General features: G+C 35.9%; 1 pseudogene; it reads left to right on the top strand.

Annotated features, from left to right (window-relative positions):
• On the top strand, positions 15,709 to 17,822 carry LOC18774132 (annotated as a pseudogene).

The raw sequence follows: 19,866 nt of genomic DNA, 5'->3' as shown, positions 1-19,866 counted from the left end.
CGCACTTTTACTAAAAAAAATGTATATGAGAGAAGAAAACACAATTTTACTCTACTTGCAAGGCCCATCTATATACGATAAGAGAACGGCTGCAACTAGAGACGTACGCTAAGCTTGGTTTAGGGGGTTTTCTGCCATGCTCTCTTCAATTGCCAGCAATAAGAAAAATTATGGCAGACCCCTTGGCAGACCCCTTCGGGTGCCATGCTGACGTCTTCATATGACTACTTCAACAACGATATTACTGTTGAGTGCACAAGGCTTTAATAGGGACGAGCCGACCGTGCCCACTAGAAGGGACAGGTCTATCCAATCGAAGGTCCAACTACGAGCTTTTTAATTCATATGTACTTTGTCTCCAAGACCCTAGCTGATCAAGCTGCATTTATTCTTCTCCAATTGGAGGTCCAATATATATAGGGTATACAAAACCTTATCTTATAAGGAATCCTAGTTACAATTGGCAATTAATTACAAATTTGTCAACATATAAATTATATCCTAAATAGGATTCAGGTCAATGAAAAAAAGTCTATTTAATTAGAATTCAGTGACGTGCTTTAAAGAGGAATCTGTAAAAAGAAAAAAAGGAAATCCCCCACAATATTTTCGTAGAGGAAGAAATCAAATAGTAAAGCAAGGTTTCTACTTGAAAAGAAGTGATATATCAGTGATCCATTGAATTCCAAAAAATTAATCGAAGAATTCCAATCATCATAAGAGTTACTGATTTAAATGACTTAGACGAGTAAAACAAAGAAGGAAATCGAAGAGTAAAACAAAGATGAACTTATTGTTGCCAGCACCGAACGGTAAGAGAGTTCTTGTCGCTGGTGATTGGGGAGGAAGTAGGGCAGGAGGTATAAGCAAAAGATACATGAAAAAACTAAATGTCGCTTAGGCTTCTATGACGTGAAGGGTATGGTTAAAAACTCATTTAATGATGTGTCCTAGCTAACTCAGTAGGCACATTAGGTGGTCCACAAATATATTATCGACGTTGAGTTGACTAGAGGAGAAACCAACAACAATTAGTTAACTGAACAGCCGATTCGGTGTAGTCTGGTTTGGCGACAATGTCGACAAGGGCAAAATAAGGAATTTTCATATGGGTGGGCTATTTTTTATTTTTTTATTTTATTTTGTTTGTTTAAGAAGTTGCTAGGGTGGAGTAGACTATTTTTGTGTGGAATGGAGTGGGCTAATTTTCACTAAATATGCTGAATTTCCTAAAAATAACTCTAAATTCTTTTTCTTTTTTCTAATTATTTGAACCAGGCTTGAGTTAGGGATCATCATTTGGCCTGTGGGCCGAAGTGGGTAGTCCAAGGTCCGATATTTAGGCCTGGTCTGCCCAGCTCACTCCAAGTATGAATAGGGCTTCGGCCTAAGGTTTGAAACCTAGGCCCGACCCATTTGATTTCATCTAGGTCAAGCCCGTTTGAGCTCGTCTAGGCTCGGCTCAGAAAAGCCCTTTCAACCCGCCTATAATAAATGGAGTAATAAAGTTGCAACTTGGTGCAGATGAATAAATAACTAATATTGTAAGTAGCATAAATTCATCAAATAAGGCATAAATTATCAGTAAATTGTTGCAATAAGTTAAATATATAAAAGAAAAATGGAGACAACGATGATCCACATAGGTGAAATTCCACCTACCAACTATTAAAAGTTGCAATTGAGTACATATTGGTTTTGAAGATCATAATTTTTTTTCATTCTTGTCTAAAAATTTGTAACAAAAAGATTTAAAAGACTTAGAAAGGAAAGAAAAAAAAAAAAAAAAGGCATGATTTGTCTAGGCCCATGGCGGCCCATGCCAAGGCCTTTGAAACCTCGGCTTGGCCCGAAAAATAAAAATAAAAAAACTCGTAAGGCCGGCCCACACCCAAAAATTTCAGGCCGGCCCTGCCCAATGACGAACCCTAGCTAGAGCTCCCAATCTAAGGGTGGCTCTGCCCTTGAATGCTAAGATCTAGTTTTGCTTCGACCAAATTTGGCGACAACTGGATTTAGCGGCTGAGCTGATGTAGACAGAGGGCATAAATGGTTGAGAGAGAGAGAGAGAGAGAGAGAGAGAGAGAGAGAGAATATCGAGATGGAATGTTCTGTTTATCGTGAATGCCATATGGTGGCAAATAAATTAGCTGAATTGGATTCATATATTGAGTCGAGTTTGTCAACACCCTTTATGATCCTCCTTATATTATTAGGTCTAGTATCGTTGTTTAGTTTTAGCCCAATTTCTTCACCAAGAAAAAGGGAGACTAACAAGAGAGAGAGAGTCAAGAAGAAGAAGAGGGAAATAGTGAGGAAGGGGAGAGAATTCTCGACAGAAACAGAAGCAACGGAGAAAAAGGAAGAAAGAAAGGGCGACCATATCAGTTTGGTTAAACCATGCAGACCATATCAGTTTTCCAAAAGCTAGGATTTACTGTGATCAGTCCCGTTCGGGTCCTTAATGACAAATTAATTCTTGATCCCTTCTTTTTCTTCAAGGGATAATAGAGAAAAATTACATTAATTGTCGAAGTAAGTAAAATTAACTTGGAGCAAATCAGCTTCTCTAAAATTTAACGAACTAATAAACAAGCAAATTAAGCAGCTGTATCTATTTCTCTACCTACTGATTTCATCCTTCATCATTCCTCCTTGGGAGGTTCGTTGAGATCCAAGTCTAGTATTCTCCGACTTGCAAGATGCAATGCTTGTTCAGCCAGTTGCATTAATGGCGAGGAATCTACAGGATCTATGGTCTCACCATCATCATGATCGTCGGTCGATGCTACTTTAACTGTAGCTGGTGGTGGAGCTTCTAGCACTGGTTGTGCTCCATCGAAGTAGTGAGCCCTCTTGTGGCCTCCAAGAGCCTGCCCCGTTGGGAACTTCTTGTAGCAAATATTGCATGTATGGCCATCTAAGAATTTCAATCTCTTTGATGAGGGGAACTTGTTGTACTTTCTTGCAAAATCATTGTTATAATTAGGTGTTTGGTTAGCTATCTTCATGTCTCCCCTATCTTCCTTAGCCCAGCCTGGTAAGAACTTTACTCGGTCACAATCTTGCTCTTTAAGATCAAGATCATTACACTCAGCTGAAGATGATGTTGATGATGATGAAGAAGAAAAAGAAGGAGACCTGACTCTTCGACTATGGGATCCCATGTGGCCATACAAGGATTTCCTTGATGGGAAAATCTTTTTGCAAATATGGCATGAGAATTTATTATCCAAAGAAGGATAATATTGTAATTGGTGTTGCTTGGTGACCTTAAACTTGTTGTTCATCTTCTTGGGACCTAGACGAGGTTCAAAGTGGACACTTATGTGACCTCCCAAAGCTTGTCCACTCCCAAATCTTTTACCACATACATTGCATATTCGACTTCGATCTGGATCTTGGTAGTTCTCACAATTTAGACTTCGTAGTGCTACTTCTTTACCTTTACTATCATCAAAACCATGCACTACTCCTTGTTTCGTGTCTTCTGACAGCACTTGATGCTCATCCCTTACTGCATCATATTCTCGATCTTCCTCTCGAAAGTTTTTCATGAGAAAAATAAAAATTGAGGGATAACCTAAAAATCTCTAGTTTTTAACTGACAGAAAGAATATGTGAAAGAAGGAGTTGCTTGATACGTTTGTGATATGGTGACTAGGGTTTAAGAGAGGTTTGGTATTTATAAGGGAGGGTGCTGGAGTAAACAGCTAAGTTTAGGAGAGGCTTCTGTCTTTGAGTTGGACTGTTGCTCTATCCACCGACTTATATTAGAGTGTTAGGATTGCACTTAAAGATGGGAGCTACCAATAGTGTGAATTCCTATCATGACTCTAATATTTCCTATAATAGCCAATTAAAACCCAACAGTAAAGGGAAATTTATTTTTATCATGGGCCATAGGTGGGTCCATCTGTAGGGTTGTGGGCCATTCTTTTGCTTGTGGGTCCGCCCAACTTGATCTATTATTGGATTGGATCAATAGTCCGCAGTCTAGCCTGCGACCCGAATTTAATTGGTTGGGCCTTAACCTCATGGTCTCACACTGGAAAGGCAAGTAGGTCAAAGCATATATGTTCCTCTTTCCAATAAATAATGGATGATGAGAAAAAAAAAAAAAAAAAAAGGTTTAAATGTAAATTAGAACCATCAATGAGAAAAAAAGCTTGTGAGCTATGGAGCTTCCATTCGAGCCAGTCACTTTTGTCAGGAAAACGGTTTTTGGTACCGGCTCCGGGGAAAGAAAGAACAATGGGCAATGCCATTGTTTTACATTTGCTATGATTGCACATATCGTTGGAGATGAGAAGAGTGCAGATTATCGAAAAAAAATGGTTTCTTTTTCTTTTTCGTAAAAGTATATGTATGTTTTAAAAACTTTCAACCTAATGATGCAATTTTATTTTATAAGTTCAGCAGATCATAGAGAACCCACTTCCCTCTATATAGGACTATGGCTAAAACTAAAACAGCCCTTTTTTTGTGTAACAAGCCCGATGCCTCCCTCTCATATCTGTTGTGTTCGACTCTTCGGTCTTCTACGTTTAAAGCGTAATGGGAAGCTTTTGGCAATGGCATTCACTGTGATTTGGCTTCTTTTGTTGAAATTCCTTGCTTCAAGATTCAAGAATTACGAAGAAATAAGAACTGGAGTTGGTAGTGATAGTTGCTAAAAGAGCATAATAACATCGACGCTTACATAATTTTGATTTGCATGACTGTAACTTTAATTTTGGCAGCCGTGGATATGCTCTACAATGAGTAAAAGTAATTATAACGTGGTACTAGAGTATAGACACGCGGTATAAATATATAACTCCTTCATGTGAATATTTATTGCTATTATATTTTAAATTGCGAAATTTTAATCCTTTTAATTCACTAATATATTATATTACGTGAACGAGTTATACCACTTAGGATGAGAATGGCCCAACAGCTCATTATTGTCAATCAATTTCGTAAAATTCTAAGGGTACAACACTAACTAACAATTAATTTATTAAACAAAAATAAAATAAATTCACCCATGTTGTTGTTCCTCCCTCATTAGTACAAGAGAGCTTCATCCAACAAACTACAACCGCTTTTCTGTTACCATTCCACACAATCTCATATTTATTGCTTTAGACATGTTAGTTATTCAAGAAATAATATACTCATACTATAAATACCGATACTAATAGTTGCAATAGTGAAAAGTTGAACCTCGTAGGAATTCTATATGATACTAATAGATTTTTTTTTTAAATATTTTTTATTTTTTATTTTTGCCACTAACCTACATGCCAACAGTTCTACCACTAAGCTAAGACCCCATTGGCATATATACTACTAAGTTACTTATGTAATTTTTACCATGTAATGTATAAAGTATAAAATAATATAGTAAATCATTATAAACAAAAGATTATGATGTGTTTTAAATCATTACTTAATAGACATCACTTAACTCAAATTCACTATGCAATAGATTTTCTTCAATTCCTTGTGTCAAAATAAAATTTTATATGTTTAGTTCACAAACAATTCCCATTGTTTTCATCCAATTTTTACCAAATTGATAACTTGACAATATTTTCTGATTTTTGGACTATTGATATTTCCGAAATCCCCAATATTTAAAACCTTGGTTGGAGGATACCACTTAGATTTCATGGATTGTAAATTGAATTTTCTTTTGGCATGTGTTTTGAGAACATACATCGGAGATTCATGAGATGATATATATATATATGTGTGTGTGTGTGTGTTATGTCTATAAATAAAGCGTATACTTTATGATTCAAACCCTAACCCTAAAAATTACCATCAGTTCAGAGTTAGGGGGTGAATCATACTCTAATTGTTGAAAACAAAATTTCTACACTCAAAATATCAGGATAAATTTGGTATGAACTTAAGATTTAATAGATTGCATTACAAACAAAGTCCCAAACATATAAGTTATACCTGCTGTGGTTGTTGCAGCTTGAAGTTAACAAAGGCACAACCTAATCGGTACTAAAACATCAAGCATGCTATTTAGCATTTCTCAAAGCATCACTTTGGTGTTCCACCTCCAAATTCGCAGTCTAGTTACCTGCAAAATCTATTGATGCGTGAGCTGCTTATAGCTCGGTAGGGAAAGTGAGCCAGTAATTATATTTAATCAATATATAATACACAGAAACAATGAAAAAGAACTAGATAAATAAGTGAGTAATGCTGATAAATGCATGAACTCACTCTCTTTTAAACCCCATTAATCCGTACGACGCATTTCAAAAGAAGCGATGTTGAAATACCTATTCACATGTAATTTAAGAGTTCTTCTCATACATCATTTCCAGAAGGAACGAAAAAACAACGATTGGAAGCTCAATAAATCAGTTTTTCTAAGCATACGTACCAAAAGCTGGTGGAAATTTGACTTATAATTCTGCAACACATCTAAAATTACACCAATTTTCATATTTACAATATGATTTATTGGGTCCAACAAAATCTGAAACAAACTACCCATAATACTAAACCTAATTTTAACTAATTATGGGTTTTAAAATAGACAACTTCAAGCATCAACCGATTTTCACATTTTTGGAGGGGAAAATACAATAAGGAGCCATTCTTCCATTTGTAGACAAATCACAGTTTGACATGTGTGTATAAAATTGTAATGAATTACTTTTGCCAATATATCATAATGTGATTTGTCTGTAAAAAAATATAACTCATTAGATGTAACGAGCCGAGGAGTGTCGATCTTTGCCCAAGACACAAGACCACTCAAATAGAAATCACAAACCAACCATAATTTGTAGAAAAACGAAAATTTAATAGGGAGATTCACTATTATACCCAATATGGGGGCCCAAATTATAAAAATACCCTACATAAAATGGACTTTAAAAACACACCCAAAGCCCATTTACAACATAACAAAAAAGCTTTTAACTTCTTATAAATTACAAAACTGCCATCAATTTCTTAAAACAAGCCCAACCCCAAAATCTCATAAAAATACCCAAAGCACTCAATAGGGCATCAAAGTAATTTAATAATCAATATTAAATTCAATAAGGCCAGCTATCATTTTTTGGGTTTTTTTTGGGTTTGTTTATAGGAATTCAATTGTGTAGGGTTTATTTATAATATTAGTGCTAGAAATGGGTATATCACTAAATATCTCAATTTAATAAAGGCAAATTCAGTGTCAACAATGTTGATCAATATCATCAACTAGAGACATACAGGCGGGCAAAATTAAAGCTATAACAAAGGTACGTATAGTAACATTAAGCTTGTGTAGTGATTTGTTTACACAAACAGTTTCTTCAACACATGTTGGAATCATAATTTAGAAAAAGTATAACTTTCAGGCTCGTTCGATAACCATTTCGTGTTCTATTTTTTTATTTGTTAGATATAGAATGGATTTGTAGAAAGAAAAAGAATGGGGGGAAACGGTATATAAAAAGGAAATTAAAAACTAAAATTGACTTTTGCGTTGTTATGTTTTCAAGTTTTTCCTTTTTTGTAGAATCACATTCATTTCTTCGTCCTCCCTCCTTCCAACATTTCTCATCCCTCATTTCTTCCACAGATTGTTTCAACCTCATTAAATCTAACAAAATAAAAATCAAAACCAAAAAGGAACCGAAATTTCATGATTTTTCTCCTGGCGAAATTAACGAGACGAGCAAACTGACCTTCACTGAAGTTTAGTTCATTTTGGGGACGACTAGTCGCGTCATCATTCTCATCGTCTTCCATGGCAGCAGCCTCCTTTCCATACATACCGTACAGAAGTTTCTTCAAAGAAGCTCCGCATTTGTACCCGACCGCAGGCTCATGAACCACTCTGTTATAATTCTCCACTGAAAACTCATGGGTTTTGTCCGCACACAAACTTTCACGCTCTCTCCGATCAGTCCTTCCCCACTTGAACGCGAATGCCGCCAGATCAATTCTATCTGACGCCTTCACCACAACCTCGTCTTCGTCTTCCTCGTCGCCATTCGAGTACTCATATGAACAAGAAGAAAAAGAAGAAGGCGGAGGAGGTGGTGGTGGTCTGGTGCTGAGGATTTGTTTCAAAGAGCGGTACTTGATGGGCCGCCGCTTAAACTGGCACGTGTTGTTGACCATCGTCTTCATCTTGGGAAGAGGAGGAGGTTCGTAATAGAGATCATGGTGGTGTTCTTTTTCTGTGTCGTCTTCTGAACGTACGTCATTCTTATGGTCCCCGTTTTCTGGACCAGCATGAAATTGGAGGGACTGGTTTTTCTCATGAAAGTTCTTCATGGCAAAAATGAGAGAGAGAGAGAGAGAGAGAGGATATCGAAATGTGTTTTGAAACTACTACTGTGGCCCTGTGGGTGGGGATTGGAGAGAATTGGGATTAATAGGATTTTTTTTTCTTTTTGGGAATTTGGGATTAATATAGAATCTCCAACCATTTTTCTTTACAAGGAGAATTGATGACGTGGCTGCCAAGTGGGTCCAGTTGGAGACTCTCCAATCGGATGACGCCTCTCTGATCACCGTTGAAGCCCGAGATAGATGATGAGAGAAGAGGAGGAGGAGGGGGAGGGGGAGGGGGGGGGGGGGGGGGGCGGCGGCGGGGAATGCCGGCTGCCTGCCAGGTAGGTAGGAGCCGGTGTACGGGGAGAGATGGGATCCGGTGGGAGTTCATATTTGTAGCATTTTTCTTCTACGCCACGTGTAGTATTTTGATTCTGTCATGTCATGCCTAAGTTGACCCCCAAAAAAAAGGACACAGAAATGGTCAGGTAGTTTCATGCATGGCTGCTGGGGCCAACAGAAAAATCCATCCTTGCGCAGAAAATAGGGTGCACTGAGCTTTTAAGCCAAACTTTTTTAGGTAGAAAGTTTCTCGGAAAATTTCAGTGGGGTCTCTTCTGTTTTGATGACATTTCCTAAAGCGTATGCCAAACATTTTTATTATTTATTTCTACATCTTCAACCGCGTATCTACAAAAATCCGATATCGATTACCATCAACGATCATTACTGGAATTTGCTCAAAATATGAAAACTTTGAATAAAACTGCAGTAAGTGTTAGTGACATTTTTATTACAAAGTTTAGTCTGGTGTTGTTTTATCTGGGCATCAGTCCATAAATTTGTAGTATAATTATGAAGTTACTTTGATTTGCCCAACATATCCGCGAAATCTTCAATTCTTTTATCATACAGAGGGCTGCGTTCGTCCTGGACGTGATCAAGAAAACTGGAGATTATGCTGAAAAGTTTTAGGATGGAGGGCCATTTGATGTGTAGAAGAAGCCAAGAATGGTGCATGCATGTCCATGAGGAGACTCCATGGCTCAGTTGCTTTTGTTTTCTGTGATTGAAGCAAAGCTTGTTTTCAATAAAATGAAGGGGGGGAAAAAAAGAATTATAACAGGTACGTCAACATGGTTTTCTTATGCTGAAGCTGTGTATAGATTACTTTGTTTCATGTTAGTTGAGCTGCTTAAGCTTTATAGTTACTGCTGTAAAGAAGAGAAAGCAGAAAGGAGAGAGAGAGAGAGAGAGAGAGAGAGAGAGAGAGAGAGAGAGAGAGAGAGAGAAGGATTGTTAAAACATTTCTTTGAAATGAGGCGGTGTGTTATTGGAGCTCATTACATGGTATAATTCATCTACGAATTAAGTTTAGGTGGATATTTATTGATACAAGTTAAGGTTTAGGTGAATATTCATGGATAAATACATGGACAAGTACAGGTGACCATCGTCATACTCTACTAGTACCTTCCAATATGAGACAAGATTGTGATTTTTGTGTGTGGATGATTTCGTTAAATTTTTCAAGGTTTTTTTTTTTGCATGATATTTATTTTATTAATTAGAAGATTTAATGTCATAGATTTTGTGGTGGGTTTTTGGTCTTGTATGCGTTATAAGGTTCCGTTTGGTTCACGGAACGGATTTGAAGCGAAATTACTTTTCATGTTTTTTCTTAGAGATATTTAGTGATATACTCATTCTTAGCACTAATATTATAGATAAACCCTACACCATTGAATTTCTATAAACAAACCCAAAAAATGACAGCTGGCCTTATTGAATTTAATATTGATTATTAAATTACTTTGATGCCCTATTGAGTGTTTTGGGTATTTTTATGAGATTTTGGGGTTGTGCTTGTTTTAAGAAATTGATGGCAGTTTTAAAATTTATAAGAAGTTAAAAGCCTCTTTGTTATATTGTAAATGAGCTTTGGGTGTGTTTCAAAGTTCATTTTGTTAATGTATGCATTTTGAGTTTTTCTTTTGGCTTCCCTTAACAACTTTGTAATAAGATTTCTATAGTTATTTATCAAGCTCTAAGTTTAAATTAAGAATTACTTCTCTAGGTGTTCTTATCTGCCTATATTCTGATGGAAAACAATGCGTTAGACAAAGGTAAATTCTGCATTACACTACATTGCATTCACTAAATTTTTGAAGATTATAACTAGTCATCTTTCCTTCGTATGACTAGTCATTTTGCATTCGTATGACTAGTCATTTTTCCTTCGTATGACTAGTCAACTTTTGTTTCAATTAGGATTTCCAGCTCACTGTTTCCAGCTAGGGCTTAACCATTTTTTTGTCATTTTCTACGAATTTCTCAGCTGCCATATGTATATTCTGACCTAGGAATTTTTGGTAGAAGCCAAAGAATTCCTCATTTGGTAGCCGTCACTTTTGTAGGCAAGTTTTGGAAAGTTTCTCTGTAAACTTTCTCTTCTTCCTCAAGTGTAACCTTCATATTTTTCATCTTTGAGTTTTCCAAAATATTTCTTTTTGAAATATGAAAACCTCATCTTACTAGATCAAACACTCTCTCATATATATCTAGGTCAGATTCAAGATTGATTTCTTCAAGAGTATGGTTTCTTGAAGAAATTGGTCATTCTCCTTTGAATCCAAATTTTGGTTTCTGTCTGAGTTAGAGCTTGCAAGCTGGTGCCATGAGATGAATGAGCTGGAGAAGGAGCTGTCACTTCCATGAAGAACTGAGCTTCAAGCTTTGCTAAGTTGGATAAGAAGATTACACAAATGAGGTATAGCTCATCTTCCTAAATAGATCTAGGTTTTTCTTGAGCTTGCTTGTGTTCCTTCAATAATCTTTTTCTACTTAGTGGATTGCCTAGTCGGTTGATGACCCCCAGTTTCTCCCAATTGTGGATTTCTTGGTGAACAATTTCTGATTGCATCTCTGTAATTTTTATGGGTTTCTATTCTTAGTGGTTGACTAATCATCGTATGAATTCTGGGTTTGTGTTCTTGGTGGTTGACTAGTCATCATATGAATTATGGTTGACTAGTCATCGTATGAATTCTGGGTTTGTGTTCTTAGTGGTTGACTAGTCATTATATGAATTCTGAGTTTGTGTCCTTATAGTTGACTAGTCATCATTATCTGCTGTTTGGTGTTTACTTGATTATGATGATTTCACACACTTTCACCATAGTTGTTGCTAGCACAGGGGATGCCTAGATTGACGGATCCTTCTAAGTGCCTGGGTTGTCACTAGTAATCTTCTAGGGTTGCAAGTACATTGTAGCATGCTCTGTGTGTATTCTTGATTGTGGTTGTTCATGCCTAGTAGTTGACTAGTCATAAGTGTATTTGGTTAAGGTCTAAAGTGTGTGAAGATTGTTGTGTTTTGTTTAAGTGTCATAAAAGTTACCCCTCGTCACCTAAGTACCAATTTCACATTTCATATAGGGTATTTTTATAATTTGGGCCCCTATATTGGGTATAATAGTGAATCTCCCTTTTTCTTAAGGGATGGAAAATTGAAGATTTATTTCCCAAGTTTGGTAATGTTGGTAAATTAACCGAGAGATATCACTTTATTTCCTTTCCCATGTTTGTTTTCAGTATGATTGGAAAACAAAGTTTGTATAATTTTACAATTATACCCATATTAAATCAAATTAAAAAAATGCATTTAATGATATATTGTAATTCTAAATTGTTAATGAGGACAAAATGGTCATGAAAAATGTACATTTAATGTTTGCTAATTTTCTCAAACTTTCCCATGATGAGGGAAAATAAAACTCAAGTTGGGCTTCACTTTCCTCCCTACTTTCTCAGGTGCCAGGCAACCATTTCTCATACTTGGACTTACCAAACTTGGGAAAGCAATTGATTTCCTATCCCCAAGTCTCATTTCCCATAAACCAAACGGGACCTAAGGGTAATAGGAAACTTTTGGTGTTTAGAGCGTTAAGAGGAGAAGTTTTAACTTAGAAAATACTTAAGAAAAATAAGTAGGCCGGAGTTCTATAAGAATGAGTTCCATTAACTTTTATACATCATTTTATCCAATTACATAATCGAACTCCCCAAAAATAAGTCAAGATATCCTAGCAACTATAAAATTATCACCAAATAGGCCTTATGGTTGCGCAAGCAAACAACAAAACCAAATTGTTCTCTCTCTTCTATTGTGTGAGTATCAAAACTAGAGGTGTTAAACGGGCTGTGTCGAGTTGGTCTGACCTGTTTATAGTCAGAACATTTAATAAACGGGTGGTGTTGGGTCCGTCCATTTAGGTAAATCATCAATCTTGGCCCGAGTCCATATGCATTCAGACCATGCTCATGTCAAGCCACTAAACATGCCGATATAGACCCAGACCAAATTTGACTTATGCATTGCAATTTTTTTGCAACTTCATTTAAATATTTTTTACAATTATGTATATACTAATAAGATTTATTATTTGTTAAAAAAAAAAAATAGGTCAATAACTTTATCTAAAGTACATTTAACTAGAAAATGTCTAGATTATTGATTGAATTTTAAAAAACTGAAACTTGAAAAATATATTATCATTTTATATATGAAAAAAATTGAATTCTAATTATATTATTAGAGAAAAGAAATAATCTGTAAGAATATTATATATTATTTTGCTCTAAAATAAGTATAAGTTAATAAATAAATTTTAAATGGGCCGGTTTGTTAGATTTCAGGCCGACGTGGCTCGTTACGGGCCACGGGCCGGTACGACTCATTGAACTTAGTTATTTCATTTCAATTCGGTTTAAAGATACGTTGGACCGTACTGTATTGGGCTTTATTTAAACAGACCGTACTCGTGCCGTATTCAAACCAACCCGATCCGTTTCACACCTATATTCAAAACCAATCTATTGATTTAACCAATATAAAATCACGTGTCATCTTTCAGGAAAAAAAAAAACTCACGTGCCATTCGGACCAAAACCAAACCATATCGGGGTCTGTCGGACCAGAAAAAAAAATCATACGGCCAAAAGTTAAACGAAACGAAACGAAGGAATATCTTATCGAAGTTTAGAGAAATAAAGTCTGTCGAATTCATGGTAACACGGTCTTGAGCTTTCTCAAGGAAACCAATTGAATTGGAGCCATGCTGAAGATAATCATGCGAGCTACAACTTCTTCTTCTTCTTCTTGGGGATGCTTTCAATGTGTTCGATCGAATGCTTCAAATGCGCCCTCTGCCTTCTATTGCCTGTTTCAATAAAATCTTAAGTCAAGTTGCGAAAGTGAAACATTATTCCGCCGTCATCTCTTTGTTTAACCAAATAGATGTGTCCGGAATTGGACCTGATGTTTGTACTCTAAACATTCTCATTAATTATTTGTAATTGAAATATTCGTACATTTTTCATGAATTAAAAATAGGTACACAATAATTTATACATAAAAAAAGGTACGTTGTATAATTGAAATTCATGCAATTTTTTTTATAAATTAAAAATAGGTACATTATTTAGAAGAAAATAATTAGTTCATTATACTAGGTAAATTGTTTTACTAATAAATACATTATTAGAGATGAAAAATAGGTACATTATTTAGAGAGAGAAAATAGGTTCATGTAAAAAAAATTCATAAAGCAAAAAATAAATAGATTATCAAATTATTTTTCATAAAACAAGTAATAGGTACATTATTTAGAAAAAAAAAAAATAGATACAAAATTTAGTGAAAAAATAGGTTCATTTGTCGCATCCCAAGATCGGCTCCGCCGTAATATAATATTGTCCACTTTGGGACCCCCTCTCTGCGCTTACGATTTTGTTTCTGAGAACTCATAAACAACTTCCCAATGAGTCACTCACAACTCGCTTAATTTTGGAGTTTCCATGACTCCGAAGTCAGTGAGCTCCCAAAAGGCCTCGTGCTAGATGGAGGTGGGCATGTACATATAAGGTACATCATCCCTTCTCCGTTGGTCGATGTGGGATGTTACAACCCACCGTCCTTAGTGGCCCGACGTCCTCGTCGGCACACTCGCAGAGTGGCTCTAATACCAAATTGTCACATCCCAAGATCTCGGCTCCACCATAGCATGATATTGTCCGCTTTGGGCCCCTCTCTCTACTCTTACGGTTTTGTTTCTGGGAACTCACGAACAACTTTCCAGTAGGTCACCCATCCTGGGATTGCTTTAGCCCAAACTCCCTTAATTTCGGAGTTCCCATGACTCCGAAGCTAGTGAGCTTTCAAAAGGCCTCATACTAGATGGAGGTGGGGCATGTACATATAAGGCACATCACCCCCTCTCCGTTAGTCGATGTGGGATGTTACATCATTATACTAGGTACATTATTAGATAAGAAAAAAAAAAAGGTACATAATTTGGAGAGAAATAATGGGTTCATTTTATTAAAAAAAATTGTTTTCGTAAAACAAACAATAAAAAGATGATCAAATTATTTTTCATAAAACATGTTATAGGTGCTTTATTTAGAGAAAAAAAAAAAGGTATATTATTTAGAGAAAAAATAGGTTTATTTAAAAAAATTATATAAATAGATTATCAAATTATTTTTCAACAACATAATAAAATAGATTACTAGCCATATAATTCATAAAAGAAAAACAACATAATTTTTTTTATTAACCTACCAAAAAAAAATTATTAAATAAACCAAAACGTTAATCACCTATTGATTACTAATACGTTAATGTTCAATTTAATATTTAATTTCAAATAAGTTTCTAAATTCATTACAACCATTTGGAGATTTTTCCAAATTCAACGTGTGTCATTAGTTATACCTTCCATAGCACATTAACTTATAAGTATGGGTAGTTTTGGAATCCAAAAAATACAATAAATCAGATTTTAAGTTATATTAGGTAACTTATTAGTTGAATCCTAATCATCGGGTATTATTTGAAAAAATTGGGTATTTAAATTGGCATTGTTGTGCTGTGAAAATAATCGCTGTCAGATTTGCTGTGAGAGAAAGCAGTTTGGCGTTTGGTAAAATTTTTGTTAAAAGTGTTGTTGGTATTGATTTTACGCATAATCAGAAAATGATTGCCACATAATCATTAAACCCAGCGCCTCTTCGAAACTGATTCCTGCATAATCAAAAAATGAAAACACCTCATTAGCTGCTTTCTCTTATAGCTTTCTCTCACAGCAATTTTTAACAATAAGTTATTTTCTCCTAGTTTACCAAACGGGTTGTGCTTCTCAAAAATTTTAAAAAAAGCACTTATTACCCCAAATAAGCAATACCAAACAAACACTAAGCTCATTTTACTATAATAGTAATAATAAAAACATCCCAGGCACTGTAAAATGAGTACAAACAGCAAAACCAAAAGTCTTCTCTCTCTTCTATCAAAACCAATATAAACTCCAAAAACAAAAAACACACACACAAAACAAAAATAAAAACAAAAAAAACAAAAAACAAAAAAACAAAAAACAAAAAAAAACTCACGTGCCATTCAAACGAAAAACCAAACCGATTCGCGGTCGGTAGTCCCAGAAAATAATAAAGGCTCATGACATATCTTATGGCCAAAAACTAAACGAAACGGAGGAATTTATCGTCGAAGTTTAGAGAAAGAAAGTGTTTGTCGAATTCACGGTAACACAAACTTGAGCTTTCTCAAGGAAACCAGTTGGAGCGATGCTGAAGATGATCAAATCTACAACTGCTGCTGCTGTGGCTTCTTCTTCTTCTTGCTGGAGCAGGAGAGGTATGCCTCGTCTTCACTCCAACTCCACTCTTGTTGTTTTCCTTAACAATTACTTTGCTTTCTTTCATTCTCAACCTTCTAAACCAATCAAATCTAGAAGTACCCAACTCAAGCAGCTAGTGAGAGACTTACCCAATATCACTAATCTTGGGGATGCTTTCAGTGTGTTCGATAGAACGCTTCAAATGCATCCTCTGCCTTCTGTTGCCCCTTTCAATCAAATCTTGATCCAAGTTGTGAAATTGAAACATTATTCGGCCGTCATATCTTTGTACAACCAAATGGGTATGTCGGGAATTGAACCTGATGGTTATACTCTAAACATTCTCATTAATTGTCATTGGCATTTGAACCAAATGGGGTTTAGTTTAACTGTCTTGGGAAATTTCTTCAAACTTGGTCTTAAACCAATAGTCTCTACCTTCAATGCTCTAATCAACAGCTTTCTTCTCGAGAATAGAGTGGCTGAGGCAGCTGGAATTTTCAACAAAATGATTGCGGGAGGTATTGTCAGCCTGATGTGGTTACTTATGGCACGCTATTAAAGGGCTTGTGCATGAAAGGTAACAATAGTGCTGCTATTCAGTTGCTTAGGAAGATGGAAGAAAGAGCTTGCAAGCCTAACCTAGTTGTCTATAACACAATCATCGACAGTCTTAGTAAGGATACACTAGTTGATGATGCGTTAAACCTCTTCTCAGAAATGATGTGCAAGGGTGTTGCCCCAGATGGCATTACCTATACATCCTTGATTCATGGAGTTTGCAAATTAGGCGAGTGGAAAGAAGCTACAAGGTTGTTGCATGAAATGGTGAGTAAAAATATCTATCCAGATGTGCACACATTCAATGTCTTGGTAGACACACTTTGTAAGTAGGGGATGGTCCTGGAAGCAGAAGGCATGGTTGAAATAATGATTCAAAGAGATATTGAACCTAATACGGTTACGTAAAATTCACTAATGGATGGTTACTGCTTGCAAGGAAGAATGGACAAAGCGAAAAAGGTTTTTGAACTAATGCTTAGCAATGGCTCCGTGGTTGATGCTTTTAGTTATAGCATATTGATAAACGGATTTTGTAAGCAAAAGATGATGGATGAGGCCATGATGCTTCTTGGGGAAATGTCTGGTAAAGGGCTGGTTCCAAATACCGTTACTTATAATACTGTTGTGGACGGTTGTTGCAAAATGGGCAAAATACGTGATGCACAACAGCTGTTCTCTAAGATGCAAGCTTGTGGCCAACTTCCAAATGTTCAAACTTATGCTATTCTACTGGATGGCCTGTGTAAAAACCGACAACTTTCTACAGCAATCCAATTGTTTAGAGAGATGGAAGGCAAGAAGTTGGATGTAAATATTGTGATTTACACTATTCTTATCGAGGGTTTGTGCATAGCTAGGAAAATTGAATCTGCAAGGGTTCTCTTTCGTGGGTTATCATCAAAAGGACTTCAACCAAATGCAAGGACATATAACATCATGATTAAAGGACTCTGTATTGGGGGCCTGACATGTGAAGCAGAAAAGCTGCTAACCGAAATGGAAGAGAAAGTTTGTTCTCCGGATGGGTATTCGTATAACATAATTATTCAAGGGTTCATCAATAACAATGAGACAGACAGGGCTATGGAACTTATTCAACAAATGGTGGAGAGGGGTTTCTCTGCGGATGCATCAACTACAGAATTGATAGTTGATTTACTGTGTAAAGATGAAGTAGATCCCGCATTGTTTTCATTGATACAAAAAGAGAATTATGAAGGTAACTTGCCTCTTTGAAAGTTGAAACACATCTTCTGATAGTGTGAAAGCCCAACGGCCACACGTGCTCCACGTCACCCAAAATGTGTTGTCCACGTGTTAGGCTTGAAAATTCGCCACACGTGCGGGGACGTGGGAGAATGTGAAGGTAAAGAGTCCCACATTGGAAAGTTGAGAAACCTAGCAAGGGCTTATAAGGAGTTGAGTTACTTCCCCCATTGCCAATTGGTTTTGGGGTGGAACCTTAACTTCCTTCATGGTATCAGAGCGGGTTGCCCACGTGTGAAAGCCCAACAATGTGTTGTCCACATGTTAGGCTTGAAAATTCGCCACACGTGCGGGGGCGTGTGAGAATGTGAAGGTAAAGAGTCCCACATTGGAAAGTTGAGAAACCTAGCAAGGGCTTATAAGGAGTTGGGTTACTCCCCCCATTGCCAATTGGTTTTGAGGTGGAACCTCAACTTCCTTCAATTGAAACTGCAAGTGGATTTCATTGAATTTTTGGTCTGAATGATTGTTGATGGGGGAGTTACTGAATGTTTTTCTTTTTAGTATGAGGAATCTTTACAACCATAATTCTTTTCAATTATTAGTAGTATTTTTTTCTTTAACTAATAGTTATATACATTCTATAAATGACCCCACAAAGGATGTTCTGCTTGTTGCAGTCTCTTGGGTATTGAGTTCAGGATGGGCATGAACATGCGCTAGTAAGGCCTCATTCCAACTCAAATAAACAAATACTCAACTTATTTGACTATGGATATTGATATGCATTGACCTTTATAAGAACATGGTCGCATTGATTTTTATACATCATTTTGATATGCTTTAAGGTGCATAGCTTTGTCGGGTTATTTGGTTAGAGAATACCTCTAAAAATTTGTCCCCTATTCTATTCGTAATCTTTTCATAATTTTTAGGTTGGAAAATAAATTTCATTAGCAAGAAGAATAATGCAATTGGCAATTGGACTGCACTTTTTTTCTTTCTAATTGTTTGAAACAAGTATATAATAAGTGGCCAACGAGGTCTAGCACAGTGGAAAATGGTCGACTTACAGGTCAGTAATCTCAAGTTCGAACCTTCATGCCACATTGCTAGTGTGTGTGAGAAACTTTCTTCCTTCTTGTAGTCTAAACTATCACTTGTATTTAAAATATATATATATATTCACCCCCAAAAAAAAATATTTATGCCCAGTTCCACAATACATATTAAAACCATTTGGAGACCAAATAACACACAAGGTCCAACAAATACACAGCAAAATAAACGGGCCAAAAAAAAGCAGCAGCCGAAGACAGAGAGGGATGCCCAAGCACGCAGAAAAATAAGCCCAAATATTAAAAAGAAAAAAAAATTTGTGCCAAATTAATTTCAACATATATGGGTCTTGCCTTGCCTTAGACGTCCGAATGTTATTATCATGTAGACGTCATGTATTTTCTACTATATCTCTTTATTTTCCTTCCTATTTATAAAGGTATTCGTATGGTAATAACGTGCGGATATTTATATTAGAAAATAATATATAGTTTTTTTTTATTGAGGGATACCTTTTAGGGTTCTCTACAAATTTTTTTTGCAGATATAATCTTCGAGGGAATATCTAAAAACTAAACGTTCAGATTATTGAAATACAATGCATAAGTCTATAAGTGTGTCCTTCAATTGAATCTCTATATATATATATATGTTGGACATTCATCCATACAATAAAATTTTCAATTATTAAAAATATAAAAAATTAATAAATGTCTTGATCATTTTTCTAATTTCTTGGATGAACCAACTTTTGATAAGGCAAAAGTCAAAGCTAAAGTGCCACAAAAGTCACCAAAGTACAAAATTTCCTAACAAGTATAGTTTAAGAGTGGTCTCTGAACCAAGCATTTGCCATGGAGCTTCGTGCGGTCAAATGGTATGTCATGCGACTCATGTCGATTTAAAAAAAAATTGTATCTTGTGAATTTTAAAGTTCATTCAAAATAGATATCAATTAAATAATCTTTGTAACTTCAGAACATGGAAACCTTACTTAAATGAACATTCAAATTCAAATTCAAATTCCGAGATGAGAAGAACTAAAGAT

Source organism: Prunus persica, chromosome G6 (assembly GCF_000346465.2).
Source record: "Prunus persica cultivar Lovell chromosome G6, Prunus_persica_NCBIv2, whole genome shotgun sequence".
Taxonomy (NCBI): Eukaryota; Viridiplantae; Streptophyta; class Magnoliopsida; order Rosales; family Rosaceae; genus Prunus; species Prunus persica.
The sequence above is the reverse complement of the archived record's forward strand: the minus strand, read 5'-3'. Positions and strand labels throughout refer to the sequence as shown.